Source organism: Morus notabilis, unplaced genomic scaffold (assembly GCF_000414095.1).
Source record: "Morus notabilis unplaced genomic scaffold, ASM41409v2 Scaffold365, whole genome shotgun sequence".
Taxonomy (NCBI): Eukaryota; Viridiplantae; Streptophyta; class Magnoliopsida; order Rosales; family Moraceae; genus Morus; species Morus notabilis.
Window position 1 is genome coordinate 329,494 of NW_010362906.1, and position 17,633 is coordinate 347,126.

The 17,633-nt window shown below is 32.1% G+C and overlaps 1 long non-coding RNA gene across 1 annotated transcript; it reads right to left on the reverse strand.

Annotated features, from left to right (window-relative positions):
• Nucleotides 1–11,799: 11,799 nt before the first annotated feature.
• LOC112092537 lies at nucleotides 11,800–14,101 on the reverse strand. The gene is made up of 3 exons (XR_002902630.1): nucleotides 14,046–14,101; nucleotides 13,654–13,873; nucleotides 11,800–12,138 (listed from the first exon to the last, which is right to left on the reverse strand). It is a non-coding gene; the product is annotated as an uncharacterized LOC112092537 (long non-coding RNA).
• Nucleotides 14,102–17,633: the final 3,532 nt, after the last annotated feature.

Sequence of the window (17,633 nt, forward strand, 5' to 3'; positions counted from 1 at the left end):
TCTAGTTTGTTTGGCAAGAACACACTATTCACAACAAAACAAGGATACAAGACTTTCATATAAGAAAAACTTGGGTGTCCTAAGCGTTAATGCCATAACATAATGTCAGAATTAGAAATAACTGACATGGACATTTTATTTTGTAACTTAGCTCTACTTGAATCCTTGGCACCTAAGAGATAGTATAGGCCATCTTTCTTCTCAGCAATGCCAATAATCTTCCCCGAAGAACGGTCCTGAAATTCACAGTGAGAAGGGAAAAAAGTCACAACACAATTAAGATCTTTTGTTAACTTACTAAAAAAAGAAATGGATAAAATGCATTAAGCGCTAGTAATTATCCCTATCTCTACAAAATATATATATATATATATATATTTGTGCTTTTCACAAAGTGACATTAGAAAAATAATATATTACTATAAACACCAGCATGCATAACCAAGTGCGATGAATCTTGACTATCTTACCATAGTTGCAGTCTAACAGTTCGATCTTCAAGATACGTGGTTTTTGACAGGAAATCGATACCAATTGTAGCCTGGTCAGGAAAAAAAGAAAAGTCGAATTACTCTTTAAATAGCTAAACGCTTCGAATTGTAATCAAGTTAAATTCAACATATATGGAGTTAATGCATAACGAATACAACAGATCTGTCAAAACAACATTCTTGAACTTTCTTTCATAAGCTAATACTGTCAAGAAAATTGTCAAGTCATATTTGATTATTTTGTCCATAATTTGCTTCATCTTTTCTAAGCTAGCACATTATTCTAAAGAACATATCATTACCTGCACTATAAAACTACATGGCTTGGCCATATCTTGACAAATTAAAACAAGCACTTCATCTAAGAGCAACATAGCTTGAACTTTGCTCTTCTTTCTCATTCATTTGTTTTTGCTACACTTGTTGACCAAACAGTTGATTATTCAGTTAAACCATCAAACTTTTTTGGTAGATTGGATTAAATGGCAAGAAAATCGACCCAATACAAAACTAACTACATTTTGATGGGATTTAGAAGCCTGATCCGCTCGAGTCCTTATACAGTTTTATAAAATGCTCGTTCATAATCCAACATTAACACAAAAACAGAACAATTTCCCACAACCTTTTTCTCTCCATCCAAACAGAAGGTGTAAATCAAAATCCAAATGCCAAAATTCAAACAAAACGAAAGACCCAAAAAAAAAAAAAGAAAGAAGAAGCAAGACACAAAGCTCAAAACAACCGGATCAATAACCCCAAAACAAAAAGTTGCGCCAAGCCGATCTAAGGCATAAAAAAAAGAAATTTGAATTGATTGGGATCTGGGTATGAAAGAATTCAAAAAATTACCTAATAAGTGTTGTCGAATTTGTCGTACATGAAGCAGGTGATGATGCTGGTTTTTCCGACAGACTAGTCACCCAAGAAGACGAGCTTGTACTTTGCGAGGGCCGAGACTTGAGCCATTTTTGTTGGATCAGAAACAGAGAAAGAAAAAGAAAAGAAGAAGGAAATTATCGGATCTGAGAAACCCAGAAACCAAATCAGCATTCGTCACCCAGAAACCAAATCAACATTCAAAAAAAAAAGCTCAATCGAGTACTTACGATTGCAGAGATGGTGTGCTCCAACCAGATCCGGTCTCACCCAGCTACGAAATCTAGAAACCCTAACACGAGCAAACCACCAACACTGAGAGAACAGAGAGAGAGTTGAGAGAGCAAGGCTGCGGCTGAGAGAAGGCTGAGGCTGAGAGGCTGAGGCTGAGAGAGAGAGAGTTCGGTTTCAGATATGGCGAAGGAGCAGAAGGTGAAGGAGGGGGCTGAGAATTTTTTTGATTCAGCAGGGGTATTTTGGAGTATTTTCGGGATAACAAAAATTTCATTAGTGCCTCAGAGTGGATTCTCGTACAATCTGAAATCAGAAGCAGCAAGTGAGCTGCTTCTGATTTCAGCCCAAAATAACTTTTAGATTCTCTAAGAATTAGTGTTTTAAATGTTTATCAAACACCTAAAACAGCTTTAACTGTCCAAAAAATTGATTTTAGCCTCCCAAAATCTCTACCAAACTCAGCCTTTATCCATTATAAAACATGAAAAAAATATTTGGAACCATTATAGCAGGTTAGTACACCCTGCTTATATATCAACCTCATCTTATTAACAAAATATAAAAAATATTAATTATTTTTTATAATAGACCATAACTAAAATATTTTTTCCCCTATATTTTGTAGATCTATATGTAGTCGAGTTCTAGAAATGCGGTTTGCCACACTGCCACTTCTTATTTTTGTTGCATCCTAATGAAAAATTGTAAGAACCATCACAAATCGACAAATTTATTTCTGCAGAAATACCTGTCACGCCCCCAAACTGGGGTTAGTGACGTGAATACTCGTTTAGAAACTTAAACCTATTTGAGAGAGTGATTAGCAAATATTTTTAATTTCTTTCAAATCCAAAACATCCAAGTATTTCCAAACAAGCCCCTTGCATTCAGGAGAAATTCAATTTCAAGAAAGGTGGTGGAATTTCCAACCAAACCAGTTTAAAACCACGTCCCTGGTATCAAGTCAGGAATTTCCACAGGTGTTTAGCATACATGAATATGAACAAAAGTAAATGTGACATCAACCACAGTCTAGTAATATTTAAGACTACAATCCACAGTCTTTTATACATGCCTTGAAATAAAAGATAAGAGGAAAGACAACTCTTCACTTTCCGAAGTCAAGTCCATGTCACCGGTAGTAGCTACCTACTCCGCACTACTCCTCGCATCGCCTGGAGGGGTTTAATACATTTGAAAACAAGAAAGGTGAGCGAAAGACCCAGTAGGATATAATTTTATAAAGCATTTAAAATAAAGGTACTCACGGTCCGAAGATATACACCCGGAACCGATCATCCCTTTTTAGAAAAGGAAATACTCACAGTAGAAAATACCTATATAATGAAAGAGTGCAGCTCATCATACCACTAAACAAGAAGCGGTAAAAATGTCTGTCGAATGAAAAGTGCAGAGCCATTGTTCCACTAAACAAGAAGGGGATCCGTACGGGTTTCGAGACCTGCCCCAAGGATGCGATTCCCACATCCCAATCTCTGTGGCCACCATGTGTTATATCATTCCTTAAATATTTCATTTTAAGAAATGATACTCTTTCAAATCTAATTTCCAAAATCATTGGAAAACCTAATAGCATTCATATGCTATTTCTTTTAAAATCATTTACTTTAATCATGTTTTATTCTAAAACATTTTCATTGGCCAAATCATTTAACGTAAGGCTAATAAGGATATGGACAAGAATATCCTACCTGTTGGATATCAAACCTGTGGCTGTCTTCATGTAGCCCTAGCTCCGCTTGCCTTTGAGGCTCCAATTTCAATCGTGCCACTATCTTTCCTATCAAAATCAACAATTTAGAGTTTGACCTTTCTCATCAAACATTTTCATTTAATTAGATGCAATTGTATCATATTAGTGTGTCATAGTTCAAAATCAATGTTCATAAACAATTATTAATTCAAATCATGATTCTTTGTAGATAGAGATTCATTCCGGAGAATCGAATGAAAAACAAGGATTCATGTGGCTAATCCACTCATTTTGAGTTCTCAAATTATGTTAGGTTAATCCCACATCGAGTTTTGAGGTCAAAACAGGGTTTTAAGACTGTTTAGGGTCGGTTTCAGTGGGAACCGATCGACCGGTGACAAAAGAGTGTAACTCTACCGGTCAGCCGGTGGAGAGGTGACCGGTCGACCGGATCGGTCAACCTATGGAAGGGTGACCGGTCGACCGGACCGGTCAACCGGTGGGAAAAAATTTCAGGGCCAACAATAGCTAATTCGCGAGGAACAAAGCCAAAACCTGTAATTTTGGGTCCGATTTCGACATATTCTCAAGGAAAATGTATAGATCCAGTTTCAAATCAACAAATGGGGTCCAAAAAATCAAAAACCCCCAATTTTCATCAAGGTTTCACCAAATCTCATTCGGATTCCATTTGAAAATAAAATTTAAACCAAAAATCACCAAACTCGACTAAAACGAGTTTCACAAAGCAAAATTCGAAAATCTAAAGTAAGTTTCAAAGAGTTTTACCTCAACCCAAGCTTTGATGTTGAAAATCTCTTAGAAATCCCCGTTTTTCTTCAAATCCGGTTCAAGAACGTTCTTGAGAGAGAAGGAAAACTTGAAAGAAAAAGAGAGGAAAAGATGGGCGAGAGAGAGAGAGAGCTCGATGAGGGAGAAAGGGAGAGAGGGAGAGACTAAGAGAGAGTGAGTGAGTGAGTGAGAGGGTTACGGGAGAGGAGGGAAAAGGAAAGAAAGAAAGAAAAGAAAAGAAGAAAAGGAAAATAAAATGAGGAGAATAAATAATAAAGAATGACAAATAAAAGTAAAAATGGGTGAAACTGTAATTACCAAAAATAAATTTAAAAGTTCATGATAAATTAAGAAAATCAATTTAGACACACTAATAAACCACAATTATCATAATTAAACAAATTTAATTCCGGAGAGCGTTACAATACCCAACCCTGAAAAAAGTACATTAGAATATAATATTATAGCTAAATTTATAATACATGGACCATGTGGCATCATTAAAACAAGTGCTCCATGTATGAAAAATTCAACTTGCTCAAAAAGATTTCTAAAAGAGTTGAGAAATGAAACAACAATAGAAAATGGATTTATCAATTACAAACGAAGAAATACAACTTTCTACGTAGAAAAAGAAAATATCAAATTAGACAATAGATTTGTAGTTCCTTACAACAAAGATTTGTGTCTAAAATTCCATGCTCATAACAACGTTGAAATTTGTTCTCAATCAATGCTTATAAAATACTTATTTAAATATTTAACAAAATAGCCCAACAGAATCAGAGCAGTTATAGAAGACAATATATTCACAGAAAAATCTAGACATATTACTTATCAACAAATAGGCGAAATTAAAAATTATATTAACTGTAGTATGGCGACTATATGAATACCTAATACATCACAGACATCTAGCCATTTAATGACTATCAATATATTTACCAAAAATACAAAATATAACATTCCAATCAAATCAACGTCTTCATAATATAATCAGGCAACCAAATATTCATAAAACAACCCTTACAGAATGGATGGAAATACACAAACACGATATCCAGACAACTAACTTATAATGAATTCCCAGCCAAATATGTTTAAAATAACAAATATAAATATTAGTCTCCTGGACAAACATGACACAATTGGACAATCTTTCCATGTCCATCCAACCTGTGGAGAACTATATTATCTAAAATTATTACTAAATCAAAAAGGCAAAACAAGTTACGAAGCTCTTCGAACAATTGACAATATAACGTATTCAACAAATCAAGCAGCATGTTATGCATTAAGTTTGCTAGGAGATGACAAAGAATGGGAGAAATCAATATTAGAAGCGTCATTTTGGTCAACATCTGCTCAATTACGACAATTATTTGTTATAATTCTAATATTTTGCAATGTAAACAACCCAATACAATTACTTGAAAAACATTGAAAACTTATGACAGATGATATCTTGCATAAGATTAAGACTTTATTTAACAACCCATATTTTCAAATTCCTAAAAATGAGTTATATAATTTTGTACTATACGAACTAGAAAACTTATTAAATATAAATTCATCAACTTTAACACATTTTAATTTACCACTTCCTACGACATCTTTGATAAATGATCTCGACAATAAATTATTAAGAGAAGAACTTAATTATGATACAAATAAACTAAAAGAGCAAAATGCTATATTAGTTACTAATTTAAACAACGCATCCATTTATCAACAAATTTTAGAATCACTTAATCACGGAAAAGAAAATCTATTCTTCATCCATGGTCATGGCGAGACCGGAAAAACATATCTATAGAATGCAATAATCACAAAAATTAAATCAAATAATGAAATAATTCTTGTTGTTGCATCCTCAGGAATAGTATCATTACTACTACCCAAAGGAAGAACACATTCTAGATTTTGAATACCACTATTAATAGATAAATTTTCTATATGTCATATCAAAAAAGGAACTCAATTAGTCTAAATAATTAAAAAAAATCACTGATACTATGGGATGAAGCACCCATGACTAACAAATACTGCTTCAAAGCATTAAATAAAACACTTCAAGATCTACGAAATAACTTTGAGCAACCCTTTAGTGAAATGACAATTGTCCTAGATGGTGACTTTTGACAAATCCTACTTGTTATTCCTACATGAACAAAAGAACACATAATAGATGGAAGTATAAATAACTAACTCCTACTTATGGCCACATTTTCGAATTCTAACATTAATAGAAAACATGAGAGACTAAAATGTCATAATATATTACAGAACAAAGGGCAAAAATCAAAGAATTTTCAAATTGGATATTAAATGTCAGAAATGGTACTGCTGAAGGAATAAAAGACTTAGAAAATGAAGATATTACATGGATAAAAATACCAGATAAATGCATTATACAATATGAATCAAATCCGATTGAAAAAATTTCAGCGATAATATATGATTTTACCAATTATTTTAACAACGTTAAATATTTAAAAGAACGAGCAATAGTAACACCCAAAAATAAAACAGCCGATGATATCAATAATTATATACTATCTTTGGTACCTGGTGAACTAAAATCTTATTATAGTTATGATACAGTAGTAGCTTCATCAAAAAACATTACAAGAATTTCTACACAATCTAAACTTCAATGGTATACCACCACATAAATTAAACCTTAAACTTAGCACTCTAATTATACTATTAAGAAATCTAAACTAATCTGCTGGATTATGTAATGGAACAAGACTCATCATTACACAATTAACAAATAAAATAATAGAAGCACAAATTATAAATTCAAACAATATAAACGAAAAAGTTTATATTCCTAGGATTGAACTATACATGAGCCTAAATGGCCATTTACATTAAAAAGGCAACAATTTTCCATAAAAATTTGCTATGCAATGACAATAAATAAAAATCAAGGATAATCTCTCAATAAAGTTGGACTATATTTAGAAAATGAAATTTTTACTCATGGTCAACTATACGTCTCTTTATCTAGAGTCACAAATCCAAAAGGATTACACATACTAATTCACAATTCAATCAATAAATATTTAAATCATATAAAAAATATTATCTGCAAAGAAATTTTACACAATGTCGTATAAAAACATAGAATATTATAAAAAAAAAACCCCCACACCATCATATTTCTGGCATTCTTGACAAATTTAGTCAATAACAATTTAATTATACACACAAAATTAATTCATTCTTATACTAAACAATTACTTATTATTTTTGACAGCCAAAAAAAATGACAACACCAATACGTGCATTGAAGCACATGAAATATATGAAACTATCAGAGCACGAATTTGCAAATTATGGACAAATAATAACTTTGCAACTGGACATCTGATAAGCCTCGACTGTCTCTTAGTTGATGAAGAGGTAAGAACTTCTACAAATACCGTATGACATGATATCTTTTCTTTCTAATATTCAATATAATCAAAAAACTAATCATTTATCTTCTTAACTTGCAACATGAAGAATCTAAGGAACAATACGGGCACGTGACTCAGACACCATTTCTCAAAAAATCCAACAAGGCGATGTATATGACATCAGCAATTTCTATGTAGCTCAAAACAAACATACAAAGTTGTGCCATACATCGCAATGCTTCAATTCGCACGCGTAACATCTTTCACACCTATTACAGAAGAAATACCATCACAGATTCTACTTCATCGATGTTGATCAGCTACAACAAAGAATCGGCAACATCAAAATTTTAACGGGTAATACAAATCACCTATTTCAATCAATTTCAATTATTATAATTTCATTAATCCCTATTTATAACATTTTGCATTTACTGAATTTCATATGTCATTGGAGTTTTATCAACTGTCCAACAAATACAACAAACAAATGTTGGTGACCGACCAACAACGAGGCGTACAATAATGATATAAAACCTAAGGTAAATGAACCTCAGACATATTTAAGCATAATCATACCAAATATTATTTCATAAAAATAGAAGACTATTACAACATCAAATCTCTTTTTTTCTAAATCCTTATTTTTATTCTACCCTTCCAACAAAAATGAACAACTACAAGTAACTTTGGGGACACAAAACAGACCAACTTGATGAGAACGTTTTGAAAACGTTTAAAGCACCAATGGTAGCGACTCTTACAGCAATGTTGGTCAAACAATACCTAGGTATTATTTTAAACGCTTCATCATCATAATTTTCCATATAAATATAAAATCTACATCAAAATAATGATTGATTTACCATTTACATTGTCGGCAATACTTATGTCTCAAGCACTGCAGCAACAATTTTCTATATTGACCCAGACATTCCAGAAACAAAGACATTAAAGACAAGGTAACAAAACAATCTAAAACAACTTTTAAAAAATCAATCCCATGACACATTTTAAAATTTTTACAACATTTTCATCTCATTATTACTGTTCTGACACAGATTCTCCCAACAAGGCCAAGAGATTGAGTTCCTACCAGCATCAACAATCTCAATACAATCAATCGAAGAACAAAAAACAGAAAATAGAAGAACAATCAATGAATTAAAGGCACTAGATCCACAAAGTAATATGGTTAGTATAATTAAATTACTCCCTCTTCCCTTTTTTCATCAATATTATCACTTAAACTAACAACTTTTTTTAAATATATTCAGGGAACAAGATTTACTGTAAGAGCCACAATCATTGAATTTCTAATAACTCAACGATGGTATTACAACTCTTGCCCCAGATGATTCCAACTAAAAAAAAAAAAACAAGACTTGGTGGTGTAATAATCACGGACATGTTAAAACAACACTGTCTCCATGGTAAGTAAAATTACTAATAAACTATAACTACAAATTACTTACTTCCATTAACCACAATTGATAAATAAATATATTCATAAATGCTCAATATTTCGATTACAGGTACAAATTAAACACACAAATCGAAGATAGTATTGGAAATATGGAGATCGCCATCTTTGGCAAAGCAGCACAAACATTGATTAAAAATCCATGCTGTGCTTTAACAATTGATGAGGGTTTTACCGATCCACTCATAATACCGCCAATCATTGATCAGCTACGAAGGCAAACAAAGATCTTTCAAGTCTATTTTCAACAAAAAAGCATGCAAACAACCATGATTGCCTCAAAAATATTTGAAGACACCCCGTCCCATTACCAACATTAGATCCCAAAGAATATCACAAGGTACGACAAATCAACAAATTTATATCAACTATACGTAAAAATAATGCTTATTATTGAGAATATATATTTAAATAATTTTTAGCCATTTCAGAACCCAATCGAAGGCAACAAATATTCAATCTCCAATACCACCACTACAAATATCAAGTCCAACCACACTAGACCCAAAAACACCATATCCTAAAAAAAGAACTTCAAGGTAAGACATATTTACTCATTTAAATCATCTATCAATCAAGTATCATATTTATTATATAAAATATAGAACTAAATAACTCTTTGTCATTTCAGTTCTCCATCAAAAACAACAAAGCAGCCCAACAAACGTCCAAGGACTAAGTAACACAACATTTCTAAATTCTTTCATTCACACTAACTATAATCAAAACTTTTAAACTTCTATAGCCACTATAATCAAATATACAACTAAATACTTTTTTAATCATTTCAATTCTCAATCAAAAGGAGCACAACAATTCAACAAGCGTCCAAAAACCAGGTGCCATAACCATTTCTAAATTTCTTTATTTACAATAATTATAGTAAGAATTTTTAACTTCTATAGCCATTATAATTACAAATTCTAAGCACTTTTCCAACTTCTCTTTTGCAGCTGAAAGAAACAAAGAACAAGGACAACACAGTATGGATACATATATTTATGTATGTATATATTTACATACATAAATATTTGTATCCATAAATATATTTTAGACTAAAATACTATGCATATTTATATACAAATACATCTACAAACTGCTTCTACATTAAAAACATCACCAACAATACTTTCCGCAGCAACGCACGGGCAACAAGCTCGTGATGAACTAAAATATTAATACATGAAGAAATAAGTTAAAAAGTATTTCAAAATTTTTAAATGTTGTTGCATTAGAGCATCTCCAATGCAATGCCATAATTAATGTGCCAATTGCAAATTTAACATTTGAGTGCAATGCTATTTGTTGTGCCAAATTTCTCATATGCTATACTTTGTGGTAAATTTCCCACCAAGTATAACATATGGGAAATTTGGCATTTGATTACTATTGGTTGAAATGTTTACTTTTTCTATGTAATCAATGCAACTTTTGCATTTTTTAATTATTTTAAAAATAAAAGGTTACTTTTACAACTTCCAAAACTTAATAATTTTAGAAAAAAGTAGATTTAGCATTTCAAATAGCATTATGCATTGGAACAAAAATGAAAATAACATGCCATATCATAGATTTTGACGCTAAATATACAATTGGTATTAGCATTTGAATTAGAGATGGTTTACATGATTGGTTGTAAACAATTGAAAACACTAAAATTGAACAAAAAATGAGTTTTAAGTGATAAACTATATATTCCAAAAGGACACATATATAGTCCATTCAAAACCAACGTTTCGATCTTATCTAGCTATAGAGAAAATTTCATTGAGTTAAATTTATCACGTCTGAACTTTCTTCTCTTTCTATAATTAGTCCCCATACTGAAAATTGTACTAACTTAAATCTTGAACTCTTTTAATGTCTCAAATTTAGTCCCTTAGTTATATTCTGTTAAATTTTAGATGAAAAATGTTAGCATATTGATAGTTAAACAAAAAACAAATGAGTAAATATTGTTGACCATCATTTCTTTCTAAAAAAGGGACATTAGAAGTCCAATTCAAAACATAGAAAAGAGTTCAAACACCTAAAATCATCAATGATAAACAAAATTAGATGAATCTATCATAGTCAGGTTTTCCTCTGAAACCAAAAAGATTAAAAAACCTGTCCATAGTCACAAGGACATAGTGGGGGCACGTGCTCTTATTGGATTTAAGGAAAAAATAAATAAAAAATTACACTTTTATGTATTGTCTTATTTTTCCTTCCAACTTTACCCCACTCATTTTTTAATTCTTTTCAACTTTACCCATGGCTACAATGAGATATAATTTTATCTCTCTCACAATTTCTTTTGATCATTTCTCCTCCTTTTTTGTCTTTACATTTTCTCTCACGTAATTTTTTCTAAAAGAACTTTAAAAACAAAAAAAAAAACTTACGTACCTGTTCTTTAAAACTTACTGGCTTAAACAACTATTTGTTATGTAAAGTTATGCTTAGATTAAATATTGCATATATTACTACGATTGAATACAATGATATATGTATATATATATATATATATATGTGTTGGTGGAATTGTGAGATTTAATTAGTATATTCACAAAATTTCGTTGATTTTGTACTCAACTGATAATATTGTTATTTCAATTCATTACAAGCAAAACTAAAACTATACAGCACTGTTTGATCTTGGGGCATGCAATAATGGCATATGGGTCTTGTTTTTTTATGCGTGCTTCACACACGTCCAATCTTCCTGTTTTACGTGCATAAATAATAAATGAAAGCAACGCAGCAAGCATATCAGTTGCCATGCCTTAAAACTTTATGCACTTTTCGTTAAATACCAAGAGTCCATAATAACATAAAACAATAAGAAGTCATGCTTATTCCACTGATGAACAAAGGCGCAATTGCAATTCATAGACGGACAGCCTAAACGCTGGAAAATGCTAAATTAATAAGATAAAGCATCTTAAATGATAAGCCCTGCAGAGCCATAGAAGTCATTGCGATAAGCAGCATTGCAGAAGCAAAAATACAAGATCAAGTGGATCGTAATTACATGCACTAATGATGCATACCTACTACTTAGCAGTGACACCGAGCAAATCACTTCTTGAGGACCTCTGCGTCACATAATAACCGCCAGCATGTTTTGTAATCTTCAAGCCAAAAATCCAATGTCTGCATCTCAAAAAATAATAATTCCAATAATAAAACCTTTGAACTATATACGGTTTATTAAAAGAAGCTAGCTAGGGAACTAAAAGAAATTTTCTTTCAACTTGAAACGATCTGCATGATAATAAGCACTCATTTGATATGAAACTCATAAAGATAAAAATCAAGTTCCAACAAATTGTCAGTTCAGAATCTCCAATCTTTATCCAAATAAATTAAGCAAAGAGAAGTATGCAAACAACATACATTTCTTAATAAAATCCTTGTTTCAGTTGTTTGACATAGTGTAAAATGACAGAACAAGTGAGCCAACAAGAAACAACGTATTGAAATTTGAAAACCTACATCTCCAAAGATGAAAAATCCCAAAAGCTGCCATTAATGGTGGTATTGAGTATACAATGAGAAAGTATATTCTGGCATTAGAACTATTTATATTTTATCATTGACATTCCAATGTAACACCTTTAACCAAACTTACATGACAGAACCCATCTTGACCACATGTATTCACAACTTCCATCATTTCCCTTTCCTCTTTGTCTTACTTTCCTAATTGCCCACAAATAAAAAACCCACCAAACAAAGCCAAATTTCCAGCATCTCTTTTTCCCCCAAACACACCCATCTCAAATTTTCTTCCCATTCTACCCAAATCACCTCAACACATCCCAATACATATTGGAACGCACAAAAATTTTACATATAAGACAGACAAAAACACACACCAAAAAAGAAATTGTGTTCCTCGGAGGCCAAAGTGACCACCGGTGGTGTTTCAAACTCAACAACACCAGGCAGCACACTTAAAATCAATGGCAAGTCAGTTTAAAATCTATTGTGCCCAAAAAAATTGAAAAGATAACAAACAACACTAAACTAAGAAACAAACGAACTCAAATTCAAGAAGCACGCATTCAAGAACCAATATAAAACCATCCACCCATACCAAATTGATTCTTAAAAAAGGAAAAACAAAAGATGATTGATACCCAAATGAAAAACCACAGTCAAATACAAGGTTGATGAAGAAAATGGCACCACCTGCAAGCCGGAACAATATGAATCTTTTTGTACATGAATGTAACTAATGTTTCAGTTTTCGCGCACCAAAACAAAAAACCCCTTCAAAACAAGAACTGGTAAGCCGCAAAAGAAGTTAAAGAGACGAAAAATGACAAACTCTGAGAAAACACAACGAAAGAAAGATCAATCAATCAGAAACAAGAGTAAAGAAAGACAAAAAAGACGAAAATCAAATGATCAAATACACCGACTGTGAACCTTTTCATTCACACGATAAATTATGAACTTCGATCATCCTAGCTTTTGATTCTAGGGTTCAAAGAAAACCAAACAGTTTCTAACAAGATAATCAATATCAGATAGGCAAAACAATAATCGAAAATCAAACAAAACAAACATCGAAACATAGAACAAAATAAATCCCAAAATAAAAAATATATTAAAAAAAATAGAACAAGAAGAACAAGAAGAAGAGGAGGGGAAAGCATAAACCTGGAAGAAAAGGAAACGTCCATGACTGAGCAAGGATATAGGTGTGGACTGTGGAGGAGAGGGGAGGAGTGCGGAAAAAAAAAAAAAAAAGTTCTAAGCTTCTCTCGACCAAAGCGGAAGGGAAGTGAGAGATCCAAACCGGAAAGAGAAAAAAGCCTCCATTTGTATTTGCTTGGAACCGTCCACGACCCAGCAGGAAATCGACGCCAGAGAAAGAAATCTGAGGGAGAAAATCAGGCGAGAAAACAGGAGGATGAGAGGAAGGGAAACCAAGAGAAAGGGGGATTGTATAAATAAATAAAAAAAACACTGTTAGACCAAAACGCTCGTTTCGACCAAAACGAACGTTCCGGCGCCGGAGAAACCAATAGGAGGGAGGAAGAGAGGAAAACCGGAAAGAGAGCAGGAGAGAGAGATAGGAGAGCGGCAGTCAATCGAGAAGGAAGAGAGCAACGTTGAAAAAAAAAAAAAAAACAAAAACAAAAAACAAAAGAAGAAGCGCCCCATTTCCAACCAAAACGACCACGTTTTGTTCGAAAATTTTCAATCAAAACAAGGCCGTTTTGGTCGAAGTGCACTTTAGGAGTAATCTTTATGTGAAGTTTTAATTATTGTGTTATTCTTTTTTAATTTATTTAATAATAAATTTCTATTTAGTTAGTTAGGTAATACATAAAAAAAACACAAACATATATATCACCATCGAAATAATGAGGATTATACAGTAAAAAATTAAATGGGAACATATTTGGAAAAAAAGTTTCATATTATACATATACTAAAAGAAATGACGAGATTCACTATTAATGCTACAGTGTAATGAACAGTGTCTTTCCCGTTTTAGCCTTGCTTTTTTCTTCTGATGAATTTTTTATTCCCGTTATGTCCTTTTTAATGTTCAGTTACTATATTGCCCTTTATTTTAATTTCATTTGTTTTGTTTTATTATGACTATTTTGGTCATTTGCACTTAGATTGAGTATTTTACTTTTTTTCTTTTCGTTTGTTGCCTTCTACAACCTTCTACATCTGTATTTTTTTTCTGCTGCCTTTTGCAACCTTCAACATCTTTCTTTTTTTTTTCATTTTTGGACCAGATTTCCTTGCTTCCCATCTTCTTTCTTTTTGCTTACTTCTTGCTTCGGCTGCTTCTTATCTTCTGATCTTCCTCATTGTTATTATTTCTTATTTGATCTTTCTTTGGTTGATGTTTACGGTGTAGATATTTTTAATTGTCTTTTACTCACCTTCTTTTCTCTTTCGATTAAGAAATTTGGGTGAGATTTTTACTGTTCTCGCGCATGTTTCCGTTGTTTCCATTGAGGATTTTGGTTGGGTCTTCTATTTTGGTCTTTTGCTTCATCCTCTTCTTAATCTTTTTTTTGTGTTCTCCGTTCGATTACTATTGTGGGTTTGGCGTAATGCTTTTTTTTGTTAAATAAATTAGTCTCCTTCAGCTATGTTCTTAAAAATTTATTTAGTCATTGATAATTTAGAAATTTCATTATAATTTTTTTATTTGTTTTTTAAAATATGTACCTATTTGTTAATGATTGTTTGTTTTGTTTGTGGTTGATTTTTACAGGCGGAGTGCAGATTTTGCTCTCAATGTTCTTCTTTATTAGTGTCGCTTGGCTGGAGAAATTTGGGAATTTTATGCACTTTTACCCGATTTGTTTCATGGGTTTGCTTTCGTCTGAAAGTTGGGGCTTTTATTTTCTCTTCTTTTTGAGTTCCTATTTCTTTTCCTCCTTTAATTTCTGACTACTTATATTTCATTTTGCTTCTCTTCTTCTTGCAAGTTTCTATGATTTCTCTTGATATCTCCGGATTTGTATCTTTTTATCTCCTGCTTTTTTGCTTTTTTTAGTTTACAAAAGGGGCCGTTGGCCTCATATTGTTTCCCCTTGATTCATCTTTCTTAGAATGTTGTATCTGCTGGTTTTTTTGCTCATTTTTGTCTCATTTGGGTTGAGCATTTGAGGCATTTTGTGGACTTTTTCTTCTTTCTATTTTTTTCTCTCTCATCTTGGTGGACATTGGTTATGATTTGTAACTTATCTTTGATTTTCTTTATGTTCTTGGTTTAAATCTGTTTAATCTTCCTTTCTCACTTAAGATTTTGTTGCATCGCATGTTTTTCCCTTAATTCTGTTCATTTTTTTTTATTTATTTTCTGCCCCTCCTTTTTGTTACCTTTATTTTTCTGCCTCTTTAAGATAATAATCTTCATTTTAATATTTTTATAATTTTCCTCATGCCTGATGGATTTTGGTTTTTTTACCTCCCGCATAATGTTTCTCTGCATGCCTGGAGCTTTTCTTCTCTGATTTTATGCTGCAAATGGGTAATTTTTTATTTTTTTTGTTTCATTTATTGATATGCTTAGTTGTCCTCCCTATGTTGCTGATTTGTCTTCCTATCTTCACCATTTGCTCTCATTTCACTGCAATAATATTAAATGATTTGCTAATTATCTGAAATTTGTGGCCATTTTGCTCCGTTCCTTTTTCTGCCCTTTTTTTCTCTATTAGTTTTCTTCCTATTTCTACACTCCTTTTCTTTTAAAATAATTATTATGGCATTGGGTCTGTGATTTAGTCCACAAATTTTGATTTTTTACGCTCTGTAAACCGACCTTGCCATGTTAAGTGTTGTGTAATTACAGGGCAGTTACTGTTCACATCTGCTTTTTCCTTTCTTATTTATGAAGACTATTGTCTTGCATCGATTTATTCTTCACTATGTTTCCCCTGTACCTTTCTCTTGCTCTCACATGTTTATCCCTGATCATTTACTACTTTCTTTTACCCATGACCATTTATTGCTCTGCTCTTTTACTCTTCTATTTCTGACTGCCTATCTTTACGTTTGTTTAATCTTTCATCATTTACTCTTCGATTTCATCATCCATCATTTAGTGCCATGTTTTCCTATTTGCTTATTCCTGGCCGCCTCTGACTTTGCCTGGTTTGTTCATACCTCACTATTAAAGCAGTCTTTGGACCGATTCAGGTACGATTAATACCCTTTTGCTATTAATTTTTGAATGTCATTTGCTAATATTGAATAAATTCTTTCACTGTAGTATTGTGTATATCCATTATTTTTTTTCTTTTTTTATTTCTATTGTACTTCTTCGTGCATACTTTTGTTCTTTATTTACTACTTCTTATTCACGTGCAATGTTGGTGAGACACTTTTTTTATTGCTAATGACTGCCGTTAATTTCCCTACCTCCGTTTTTTTTTTGGCCCTGTTCTTTTTCTTCCCCTTATTTTGTACTGCCTAAACAGACCTATGTATTTCCTTTCACTTTATCTGTTTCTTAACACCATGGATCCTTTACCTTTAAATACCATATTTATAAATATGTCTTTATCCCATGCACCTTACCATCAGGTCCTTTTTTTTTCTCCTTTCTTATCCATTTTCCCCTCTAAATGGCAATGATGACTATAATTGATTTGCACATGTCAGGCTTCATAGTGTTTGTCCAGACATTGCCGCGAATCCATTTTCTTTATGTTGATTTTGTTTTTCTCTTTTCTTACTGATTTATAATTTGTTACTCTTTTTTTTTTTTTTTGCTCTAGTTCTTCCCGACTGTTACGTTTTACTCTTTGATTGGTGTACTCTTTGAATCAATTTCCTCTCTTTCTCTTATGATATTTTCTTTATAACATTAATTTATATTGAATCCCTCACATTTCTCCATTGACTACTTAAATCATTAATTCTTTATCTATATCATTTATTGCTCTTCATTTTTATTTCATTCTTTTTCTCTTTCGTTATAAATGGTTTGCTTGGAATTATTTCCTGTTTGTGCATCCTCATTCTATTATACAAAATGAAGTATGATAATATTGTTGTTCTGAAATTTTTGGCCCTTTTTGTTCCATATTTTTCTCCACCATGTTCTTTTGTTTCCTTGATTCTATTGTCGTTATGTTATTTAACCTTTTATTTCTTATTCC